The sequence below is a fragment of the Hemicordylus capensis genome, chromosome 3, assembly GCF_027244095.1.
Source record: "Hemicordylus capensis ecotype Gifberg chromosome 3, rHemCap1.1.pri, whole genome shotgun sequence".
Lineage (NCBI taxonomy): Eukaryota > Metazoa > Chordata > Lepidosauria > Squamata > Cordylidae > Hemicordylus > Hemicordylus capensis.
This window is the reverse complement of record NC_069659.1, coordinates 45,565,702-45,578,535: the sequence shown is the minus strand read 5'-3', so window position 1 is coordinate 45,578,535 and position 12,834 is coordinate 45,565,702.

The window sequence follows — 12,834 nt, the reverse complement described above, 5'->3', positions numbered from 1 at the left end:
AGCTTTTCCTGTGACATTTCTTTCCGGTACTCAACTGACAAATGACACTGACAAATCATTTAGTTTAAAAGCCACAAGCTTATCAGACTCTGAGCATTAACAAAGGGAAGAGTTATTTCACTTTATTAGTAGAGCCTGCCTGTAAAATTAAGATCACTGCATGGTGAACATTCATAGTTGTTGCTGGGTGCAGAAATTGTTCCACCTTCAACCATCCCCAAAGTGTTAAGAAATATATTGCATCAGATTATTCCAAAAATGTCTGATGTGTTTTAAGACAGGCTGTTCCTCAGAAGCAATAGTATCTTCTGCTTTCTCTCTTAGGATACTTCCAGCTACAGTGAGATTCATGGAGGTTGTCTAGGAGAAAGAGCAGAAGATACGAATGCCTCTGAGAAAGAGGCAAGCACAATAATTTACCAAAGGGTTTTTTTCCTTCCCTTCCCTTCCCTTCCTTTCCCTTTCCTTTTCTTTCTTTTCTTTCTTCCCTTCCCTTCTCTTCCCTTCCCTTTCTTTTCTTTTCTTTTCTTCTTCCCCACTTCCTCTTGTTCTTAAAAATGTGACCTTTCATTATTATGGATTTGGCATTGGCAGTGCATGCAAGTGCTAAAAACTTGACTTTATCTCAAGCTGCTCTTTGCATATCATTGGACCTTTTTAGATTTAATCTGTCTAGTTTACAGCATCTTCCTTTAAGCCAAGCCAAGACAACAAAGGTGACAAATAAATAAAAGACAGGATGACAGAGGCATGACTCTGCAGCTGCTGAGATTCTGATTACTTCCAGCAGATGTCAGGCCAGAGCTGTTGAACAAACTGAACTTGTGACCCAAATCCAGAAAGAGAAAGAGCGTAAACCCTGGTGACACCAGCCGCTTCTAACGGTTGCAGCCACAAATCTTCTTATTAATCAAGGAGAGCCCACCTGCCTTAGACACCACACATGGACATGCTGAATATGGGCAATTTGCACAAAAGAAGAGGAACATCCATCATCCCTATAGATTCGCAACAAGTAACTAAGAGAAACAAATGGTGCCTGCTTGTAGGTTATAGATTATTACCTCTGATAAATGCCTCTTAAATTTGCATTATTGTCGGTTGGGTTGTCCCCCAACCCTGCCCCCCAGCTGCATGTGATGTCCCTGTGCAACTGCTTACAGGACCACCCAAACCTATTCCAGCAACAGAATGTATGTTTTCATGGAGCTTTAAATCTACTTTTAACCCTGCATTTAGACCAGGAAATGCTTTCAAGTCCTGGAGTGATGATACCTAGCTGTGAATAAATGCTGGATGTGCACTAGCCAGTGTCTGAATATCCAGCACCAGGTTCCTAAGAACTGGAACCAAAGGAACATAAGAGCCAGCATGGAGAGCCAGCGTGGTGTAGTGGTTAGAGTGCTGGACTAGGACTGGGGAGACCCGAGTTCAAATCCCCATTCACCCATGGTACTAGCCGGGTGGCTCTGGGCCAGTCACTTCTCTCTCAGCCTAACCTACTTCACAGGGTTGCTGTGAGGAGAAACTCAAGTATGTAGTACACCACTATGGGCTCCTTGGAGGAAGAGCGGGATATAAATGTAAATAATAATAATAATAATTCATATAATTTATGTAGACATTTATGTAGAAAGCCTAATTTGTGCTGAATGTTGTGGATTAGAATCCTGTTGTTAAAACCCCTTTTTAACATGATGAGTAACTGGCCCTATCAACCCCCAGCACAGTACTTCCAGTTTTTGTTGCTGATGTCTGTCTGTTTCTCTTTAGATTGTGAGCCCTTTGGGGACAGGGAGCCATCTTATTTATTTATTTATCATTTCTCTATATAAACCATTTTGGAAACTTTTGTGGAAAAACTGTATATAAATAGTTGTTGTTAGTAGTAAAGGTAAAGTGTGCCATCAAGTCAGTGTTGACTCCTGGCACCCACAGAGCCTGTGGTTGTCCTTGGTAGAAAGAATACAGGAGGGATTTACCACTGCCATCTCCCACGCAGTATGAGATGATGCCTTTCAGCATCTTCCTGTATCACTGCTGCCTGATATAGGTGTTTCCCATAGTCTGGGAAAAATACCAGTGGGGATTCGAACCAGCAACCTCTGGCTTGTTAATCAAGTCATTTCCCAGCTGTGCCATCAAAACTCTAGTAAGCACACCACAATTTGCTATATTTTCAGTGAATCTAGCATACATTTAAGTGGAATCAAGAATGTGTTTATTATTGTTTGCCACACTTAGTCACTGAGCATTATGCATATTATATAGATATTCATTCTCATGAATTGTTTGTTTGTTTGTTTTGCGGCAATCTCACCAAATCCTGCAATATCACTACTATTCCTGCTGAGGCCAAACAAACACTTGCAAGAAGGATTTGATGGCTGTGCAGCTTTAAGGGCATCAATCCTACAGCACATTCCTATGCATGGGACCAGTGGCTAAGGTGGCAGTCCTAAACTCATTAAGTAGCCCCATTGAGTTCAGTGGGACCCATGTCTGAGTAATCACACTTGGGATTGTGTTACACACATTTATCCTGGTTTAGGGCTGCAAAACCCATGGTGTTGTGTTATTAAAGCAACACAAATGCTCATTTAAGAACATCCAGGGCCTAGATTAGATTCAACAAAGCAGTGAACTGTGGGAGCATGTACAGAAGTGGACAAATTTTAATTCAAATCAATGGCCTTTCTGTGACAATCCTTTGCTTGGAGCTGGAAACATTGCATTGGAAATGGAATTCATCCAGTGGGATTTGGAACGCCACAAAAACAGTCTCTGAAGAACAATTAATTCAGCTCAAGGAAATCAGCTGGAGACTGGTGAGACAACTGAGTCAATCTACGAGAGGCAGCAAAACAGTTTGCTGAATCATTCCCATGGAAATTTATAGGTGGATCTTCCTCACACCCAGGGTCCTAGCTTCACCTGCCAAGTAAAGGAAGAGACTTGGGCATCTGCCCCTCAGTGCGGTCAATCCAATCCTGCCTCAGTTTCCTGATACGTATGCACAATACTGGAGAATGCACTTCATGTGATCTGGTATTTTCCATTATTTCCCAATCACAGTCCAATCAATCTATTTATTGTTTAGCCACCAAACCACAGTACAAAGGACAAGAACATTTCTTTATATACTGGGGTAGGAAACTACCATCTTCTACATGTTATAGTCCTGGTCCTCCTATTTATTTATTTATTTACTTATTTATTTGATTTATTTGATTTATATACCGCCCTTCCAAAATGGCTCAGGGCGGTTTACAATTAAAACAAACCACTAAAACAATAAAAAGCTAAAACAAATTAAAAACAATATAACAACGATCAACAATTTAAAAACATTTTAAAACAGCAATTAAACAATTCCAGTAATTAAAAACCCCAAGATCGGGTTAGAATTTAAAAACCCTGGAAGGCCAGGCCAAAGCAGTGAGGTATAATAAAAGGTGTCTTTCAAAAAATCCCTCTACTTCTTTTCCACCCAAGCTGGCTTTTCAGCTTGCATTGCCCAGGCTGGACCCCATCAGCTGTTCCACAATGCTGCTAACAGCAGGAAGCTGGTAGTTTGTAAACATCACTTTGGCCCTTCTTAAGCACGATTTAATAAGTCCAAATCCACAAGATGACCCTAACAGCGCTGAGTGCTAGAAGAATCTTCTACAAGCCCTCTGAACGAACCACATCTAATCTCTTGATGCTATTTGAATTCTTTCCCCCTGCAATGCTGGATTAAAAGTCTTGCCAGCAGTCTCTCTCCCTCACTCTCAAGTCAAGCTGGTGATAGCGGGAGGGAGGGGGATCATCATCCTGGCAAGGAATTCGGTATGGGCTTCAGTTTTCACTCATCCTTTGGGTTTCAAGTGAGTAAACAGCATGCTGGCTTTTAATTCAGGCTTCATATCTTCAGTGTAAATAGTGGTAAAGAATACATCTCTATCAAAAAGACAAACACACAAGATGTCAAGACACCAGGGAAATCCACACAACCCCCACTGCCATCTTTACGCCAGGATGGAGTCATGAAAGAACTTGTGATATACACCAACAAGGGCTGTACATGTGTAGTGATAATTCTATGCAAAAACAAAATATGGAATATTGGACAAAGACCTCCATTTTGTAGATTTTTTTCACACACAAAAAAAGCAAGCCAAAAAAAAAAAAAGGCAAAAAAGCAACACAAGCCTCTAACCCCTAGGATTGGGAAGGAAATGTTTGAAATGCAACTTGGTTTACTTTACATAGTCACAGTGGTAACTGAGATCCACATTTCTCGATGCAGAATTTGGATCCATTCAGCAGCATTCAGAACCTTCTTTATGAGCTACTTACAGCTGTTGGCCACAAAAATGTAATCTGTTGAATTTCTCTTCTCCTCTCCATGTTGGATGAAGATAGAATGAATTAATGCCAGAGTTTCCTATGTACAACGAGTTTGTAGCTTTAAAAGTTGTCTTTCTGAGTGCAGCTTTCCTGGCTCTGTAAGGCGGCAGGGTGTGTGTGCACATGACAGAGGGTTATAGCTCTCTGCAGAGTATGGAAAAAGTGGAGAGAGAGAGAGAGAGAGAGAGAGAGAGAGAGAGAGAGAGTTGCTCCCTTTCTCATACTGTTGGAGTCTGCTGGACTAGATCCTAGGAGTCTGCTGGACTAGATCCTAGGAGACTTGGGTTCAAATCCCCACCAGGGTTTCCTTTTTTCCCTCACTTGAGGGCTTCCCAAATTCACCTGGTTGGCTGCTATGATGGGCTTTGGCCTGATCCAGAAGTGCTTTTCTTTTGTCCTTATGAAGTTGACTGGGCCAGTCACCATCCTTCAGTCTAACCTAAGGGTATTTCAAGAGCACAACCATGTGCATTACCCTGAGATTGCACGATGAAGGGTGGGATATAAATGCAGTGAATTAATTTTAAAATGGCTCTTAATAATAACATGCTGAAAATGGGAATGTTGAGGACTCCCCCACTCTACATCCCCCCTGGAACAACCATCACTCCACACATTAGCTGGGCATGACAAGACCAAAGAGCCTCCCCCACTCTGAGGGGCATCCCACAACCTATACCAGATGCCTTTCTCTCCCCTTGACTTGCCCCATTGCTGCTTGGTCCCCTCCAACCCCACCCCACCCCGGTGGGTGGGATTTATTTTTTCTAGCTTCTCTGTGTGCCCCACAGTGCTATAGATAGTACTGTGTGTGGCACACAGACCATAAATAGATCATCCCTGACCCCACACCCCGCTTAAAAGCACTTCTTCTCTCTCCCTCCCCAGCAGCCCACATCAGAGTTATGGCTTACATTGGGGGGGGACAGACCCCAAGGTGTCTGGGAGGGTGCAGAGCCAGGAGCAGAATGGCAGGCAGAGGGATGGGTGATGCTGCTTGTGGTGGGCAACTGCAAGAGGGGCCTACTCCCCAAGTTGTCCCCGCTGATGTGGTTATGCACAGGCTCTCCTATCCTGGGGCGGCTGAGGTAGGAGTAGCAGGGACGTCCTCCCCTGTCAGGGAAGAAGGAGGTGTCATTGGCTGCTAGCCCAGTCGTATCACTCTCTCCATCTTCCCCAAACCTCATTGGCAATGCAACCCCCGCCCCCCCCCCAGCCAGTGTTGGACTGAGGAGGAGCAGGCAGTAGTCATTCCAGTTGTTCTTGGATCTTTTCAGCCCTGAGTGGAGGGCAGTGGCCGTGGTGGGCCCCAGAACAAACCAGCAGCTATGGTACCATCACCATCAGAGTGGTTCTGGACCGAGAACAGCATGCTGCGGGACCACATTGAGCTCCACCCTGGTGACGTACACCAGGGATTCTCAATGTTGAGTCCCCAGATGTTATTGGACTTCAACTCCGATAATCCTCAACCACAGGCCACTGGGGCTGAGGATTATTTGTGTGTGTGTGTGTATTTGATTTATATACTTCCCTTCCAAAATGGCTCAGGGTGGTTCACAGCATGATAAAAACCATTAAAACAAATTAACAATTAAAATCAAACTATTAAAACACAATAAAGCCAATAAAACAGCTAAAAGCCCTGAAAATCAGGGCAACAATTTAAAACAATTTAAACAGTTAATCATTTCAAACCCTGGAAGGCCAGGCCAAATAGGTAGGTTTTAAGGGCTCTCCTGAAGGATAGCAATGATCTCAAATTAAAAATTTCTGCCGGGAGTGCATTCCACAGCCTGGGAGCAGCTAAAGAGAAGGCCCGCCTCTGCGTTGCCACCAGATGAACTGGTGGCAACTGGAGACGGACTTCTCAGATGACCTTAAGGTACGGTGGGGATCATGTAAAAGAAGGCGCTCTCTTAGATAACTCGGACCTAAGCTGTTCAGGGCTTTAAAGGTAATAACCAGCACTTTGTTTTTTGCCCGGAAACATATCGGCAGCTAGTGTAGCTGTTTCAAAACAGGCATAATATGGTCTCTTGGGTTGCCCCAGAGACCAACCTGGCTGCTGCATTCTGAACTAAATGAAGTTTCCGGACTATGTACAAAGGCAGCCCCACGTAGAGCACATTGCAGTAGTTGAGCCAGGAGGTTACCAGCTGATGCAACACTGTTTTGAGGTCATCCTCTCCGAGAAATGGGCGCAGCTGTCAAATCAGCCAAAGCTGATAGAAAGGAGACCTGGAGAGGAGAGGAGAGCTGGTCTTGTGGTAGCAAGCATGACTTGTCCCAATAGCTAAGCAGGGTCTGTCCTGTTTGCATCTGAATGGGAGACTTGATGTGTGAGCATTGCAAGATATTCCCCTCAGGGGATGAAGCCACTCTGGGAAGAGCATAAGGTTTCATGTTCCCTCCCTGGCTTCTCAAAGATAGGGCTGAGAGAGATTCCTGCCTGCAACCTTGGATAAGCCCCTGCCAGACTGTGAAGACAATACTGAACTAGATAGACCAATGGCCTGACTCAGTATATGGCAGTTTCCTATGTTCCTATGTTCCTAAAGCATTCCTGGCCATGGCCTCCACCTGAGATACCTGGGTGAGGCCTGGGTCCAGGAATACTCCCAAGCTGCGCTCCTGCTCCTTCTGGGGGAGTTCTAACTCACCCCAGCCCAGGGAGATCTAACTCACCCCTCAGATTCTGATCCCCCACAATGAGCACCTCCATCTTGCTTGGATTCAGCTTCAATTTGTTCTCCCTCATCCAGCCCATTACTGCCTTTAGGCAGGCATTTAGAGAATGAGTGCCATTTCCTGAAGATGAAAAGGAGAAGTAGATTTGGGTGTCATCAGCATACTGATAACACCCAGAACCCAATCTCCCGATGACCTCACCCAGCGGTTTCATGTAGATATTAAAGAGCACTGGTGACAGAATGGAGCCCTGGGGAAATCCATATAGCAGCTCCCGTTTTGAGGAACAACTGTCACCAAGCTCCACCATCTGGAATCTACCCAAGAGATAGGAGCGGAACCACTGCAAAGCAGTGCCCCCTATCCCCAACTCCCCCAGGTGATCCAGAGGGATAGCATGGTCGATGGTATTGAACGCCACCGAGAGATCCAGAAGAACCAGAAGAGTCACACTCCCTCTGTTGATTCCCTGGTAAATGTCATCCATCACGCCGACCAAGGCTGTCTCAACCCCATAGCCAGCCCTAAAGCCAGTTTGAAATGGATCTAGACAATCAGTTTCCTCCAAGACTGCCTGGAGCTGGTTGGCCACCACCCTCTCAATCACCTTACCCAACCAAGGGAGATTGGAGATTGGCCTGCAACTGTCCATCACTAAGGGATCCAGAGAAAGCTTCTTTAGGCGTGGTCTAATCAATGCCTCCTTCAAACAAGGGGGCACCCTACCCTCCCTCAGTGATGCGTTTATTATATTAACTAGGCCATCTGTTAGCAGCTGACAAGCTACAGGACCAAATGAGCCAGCGGTTCCACCTCCATATTCCACCTGGTGATTCATGGAGGGGTTCTTTGGTGCCTTGTCATGGGTATGGGAAGAGCCCACTGAGCACTGCAGCATTGCTGAGCAGTGTGTTCTGCAGTACCTACAGGAGCCGATGGCAGGCCAGGAGATAGAGCCAATCCAGTTTTGGACAATGCATTGTCAAGTCTGACCAGACTTGGCAGTGATTGCCAGATGGTTCATGCTGTCAAGCAGCATCCAGAGCAAAAGGGTGTTCTCCATGGCTGGGGGTGGGTATGGTGAAAACCCATGCTTGGATGCTGATCCCCCTCTGAGCTATCCTGAGCTGGCCATGGAGGGTGAGTGACTCATGGTCATCCCCCATTAGGGATGTGCAAACTGTTTGAACCGTTTTGGTTCATATTTGAACCGTCATATTTGAACCGTTTTGGTTCAATGGTTTGAATTTGAACCAAACCAGCCATTAGGTTCAAGCTGCCAGTTTGAATTCGAACCAGGGGGGGGCGATTCAAACTGGTTTGAACTGGTTTGAACTAGTTCAAACCTCCCAAAAGGGTGGTGGAAATTGGCACCCATGGGTGCCCACCAACCAACCGCCAAACAATTGGACATGTACAAGTTTTTACAAATTTTTGAATTATTTTTTCTCATAGGGTATAATGGGAGTTGAACCAGCCCATTATTCCATTTTGTGGAGCACCCATGGGTGCCAGCTACCACTAAATCCCCAAAGCAATCGGACACTCCTACAATATTTTTTTAATTTTTGAAATATTTTAAAATTATTTTTCTCATGGGGTATAATGGGACTCAAACCAGCTCATTATCCCCTATTGTGGAGCACCTGGGGGGCACAAACATGGGGTGTGTGGTAGGCACCCAGGGGTGCCTACCACTCACCAAATCCCAAGGCAATCAGACACTCCTCCGATTATTGGTGAATTTTTAAATATTTTTAAATTCCTCATAGGGAATAATCAGGATTCCAGAAAATGTATTGCTTCATGTTGTTGGGAAAGGGGTGGCCTAGAGAGGAGTGTGGTGGGTGGTAGTGCCCAAGGGGGGCAAGGAAGCTACCAGAATTATTTCAAAGGAATTAGGCAAAGGGCTGGTTTTTAAGTGATATTTGAAGTATACACGTCTTTAAGGGTTTTCTCCATAGGGAAGAATGGAGGTTTCAGCAGCCCCATAACAGCACTTGGGAGGTGCTGGGGTAGCCCAGAGTGAGTGGTGATGTAGTGCGCAGACGGTGCCAACCACCCCCATGGGTTGCTAACCCATAGGGTACTGGATTTTGTTGTTTCTGAGGTGTTTTGAGTGTAGATTCTCTGGTATATAGGAACATAGGAAGCTGTGGCTTCTCCATATGAGATTTTCAATGACAAACCATAAATCCACTTTCATTTGCTACCAGAGAATCTACACTCAGAAAACTCATTGCTTGAAAAATCAAATCGGAAATTCAAGAAAAAAATAATGATTCACCCATAGGGTACAGTGGGGAAATTGAATCACCTCATAGGTAGGTCCTAGAGACACCAAAGTGGGTTGGGTGGTAGGGCATGTTGGTTCTACCTACAATCCAATCCACAAAAGAAATGGGCAAGTGGAGTTTCGGTTTTTTTTAAAAAAAAAGATTAATTGCTCACTTGCCCATTTCTTTTTGCAGGTTGGGTAGTACCCAACATGCCATTCCACCCAACCCACTTGATGTCCCTAGGACCTACCCATGGGAGGAAATGGGGTGATTCAATTTCTGCATTGTTCTCTCAGGATGAAACAAGCAGAGTGCACTGTACACATTTTGCAACCCTGCCTTGAAAAACAGCACTGGAGAACAGAAGTGCACACAGTCCCTCTCAACTAGGGATGTGCACAAATCGATTATTTTGATTCAATTTGTGCCCCAAACAAATCACCCCTGATTTCTTTTGTATCCAAATCTACCCCCCCCCCAATCACCCCAGATTCGATTTGTATTTGCTTTGATTTGATTCAGATTCAGACCAATTCGGACCACTTAACAAGGTCCTTGAGGCACCAAATTTGGGTGGTGTGTAGGTCCCCATGGGTGACATCTACCACCCAAAATTTTGATGACACCCAGATCTATTTCTCCATATCAACCTCATCAGGAAATGGCATAACTTCCCTAAATTAGGGATGTGCATGAAATTCACCAGAATTTGATTTGAATTCAAATCAAATTTGAATCTATTCAATTTGGAATCATTGAACAGAGCGGAAATTCATTTGGATCAATTCAAATTTGTCTGCATTCAAATCAAATTTAGTTAATTCTCTCAAATACAATTCAACTCGATTTGAATTTGGGCAAATTTGAATCAATTTTAATGAAAGAAGAAAGGAAAGATTGTGCTGTTGAGTCAATGTCAGCTCCTGGCGACCACAGAGCTATGTGGTTTTCTTGGTAGAATGCAGGAGTGGTTTACCATTGCCTTTCTCCCACGCAGTATGAGATGATGCCTTTGCAGTGTCACTGAAGTGACCATCCACCTCCTGTACCCTCCTATATCATTGCTGCCCAATATAGATGACTACAAATATATATTTACTAGGCACAGACTGGGAAACACATTGGTGGGGATTCAAACTCACAGCCTCTTGCTCTCTAGGCAAGCTGCTTCCCCACTGCACCACCTCAGCTGATAATGAAACTCCACTCTATTCAGTGGTTTCACTTCGTGTGAATTTTGTGCACATCTCTACCTTAAATGCCTGCCTAGAAATGGTAATGGGCTGGATGAGGGATAACAAATGGAAGTTGAATACACATAAGAGGTATTGAGTGTGGGGGGTCGCGAATCCTGAGAGATGGTTTAGATCTTGATGGGTTTACACTCTCCCTGAAAGAACAGGTATGTAGCTTGGGAGTGCTCTTGGATCCAAAACTCTCTCTGCTTTCTCAGGTTGAGGCAGTGGCCAGGAGTGCTTTTTATCAGCTTCAACTGATATGTGAACTATGTCCATTCTTGAGTTAAATGACCTTGAAACAGTGGTGCATATGCTGGTAACCTCCAGGCTTCACTACTGTAATGCGTATTACATAGGGCTGCCTTTGTACATAGTCCAGAAACTCCAATTGGTAGAGAATATAGCAGCCAGTTTGGTCTCCGGGACAACCCGAAGGGGCCATATAACCAGTGCACATTTAGGCATGGACCACAGGGTGGGGGTCCGTGGCCTCATACCTCCTGGGGGGCTTCCAGATTCTCTGGGGGGCCTCCTCAGAGCCCCGATGCCCCACTGCTGCTGCCCAGCCCCCACTGCTGCTGCCCGTCAACCGTTGCTATTACCCCTTTGCTGCCATTTGCCCCTCATCCTCCTGCAGCTCCGGCAGCTGTGGTGGGTGCAGGTGGGCCTCCACAGCCTGCAGACTGGCCTCCTCTGTCTGCGCATGTGTGCAGGAGGAGTTATGGACTGTCGCATCCCATGATGCCATGGGATGCGAAATTCCATAACTCCTACTGCGCATGTACGCAGACAGAGGAGGCCAGTCTGCAGACTGGGGAAGCCTGCCGCAGTTGCTGCCACCGAGGGGTGAGTGGCGAGCAGCGGTGAAGGGGAAATAGCGGCAGGGGCCGGGCAGCATCATGTTTAAAAAATAAATTGGGGGGGGGGCTCGCAGTAGGGTGGGGGGCCTCTGAAGCCTCAGGTCTGGCGTGAAAAAATATCTAGGCGCACCTCTGCATATAAAACCAATTTTGAAAGAACTGCATTGGCTGTTGATATGTTTGCGATCAAAATACCAAGTGTTGGTTATTACCTATAAAGCCCTGAATAGTTTGGGTCCAGGATACTTGGGATTTATCTGGAGAGGTCCGGTCATGGTTGCCACCAGCTCGTTTGGTGGCGACTCGGGACCGGGCGTTTTTGGTGGCTGCCCCCGGGACACTGGAATGTGCTTCCTATCAAAATAAGAGCATCTCCATCTCTATTCGCTTTTAGGAAGACCCTCAAGACACAACTATGTTCTCAGGCTTTTACCTGAAATTAATTTTAAACTGTTTAATTGTTTTTAATCCCCTGAGATTGGTTCAATTTGTTATTCTGTGAAAATGTTTTATTTGTTTTTACTCTGTTTTACATTTATTTATGTATTTATTTTTAATATTTATTGTTTTAATTTGTGTACACCACCTAGAGGTGCACATATCAGGTGGTATACAAATATGAGAGATTGAGAGAGAGAGAGAGAGAGAGAGAGAGAGAGAGAGAGAGAGAGAGAGAGAGATTTTATAACTGTATGCCCATCTATTCTGGAACTTTTAAAGGGGTTGGCAAAACGGCCATGTGTTACCCCTTTTGATGAGGGGGTAGGTTCCTCCACATGCTGGTCGAATGATGGTCCAAGAAGGGTCTTCAGTTTCAGAAGTTTTTGTAAAGTTCTGGCTTGAAACAAGCCATATTTCTCCAGTTTTAGCCATCTTCTGTAAACTTTTTTAAAATTCACCAAAAATTATAAAATTGACCAATTGTCTTCTAATTCACTACAAGGGTCCCTGTCATCCTTCCCCACATGTGTGGCATGTTTAAAGACACTAGGACTAACTGGGGAGTTCTGGTGGTTTTTTTTAATCCCATTGACCGCTATGGGGAAAAATCCATTTAATTTAAATTGTTTTGATTATTTAATTGTTGTTTTATGATGATTTTAATTGTTAATCATTGTTTTATGTTTTATAATTTTTGTTTAATTATTAATTGATTTTAATGGTGTTTTAATGTAAACCGCCCTGAGCCTTTTGGAAGGGCGGTATAAAAGTTTTAATAATAAATAATAAAAAAATAATTTGGAATTTGGATTAGAATTCAAAATCTGATCTGATATACAACATCACCAGAGCCCATAGAATCGAAATCTGACATTGTCAAAGCTTGGATCTAAATTTAAATTTTCTGGATGTGCACATGTGTACAAAATGGTG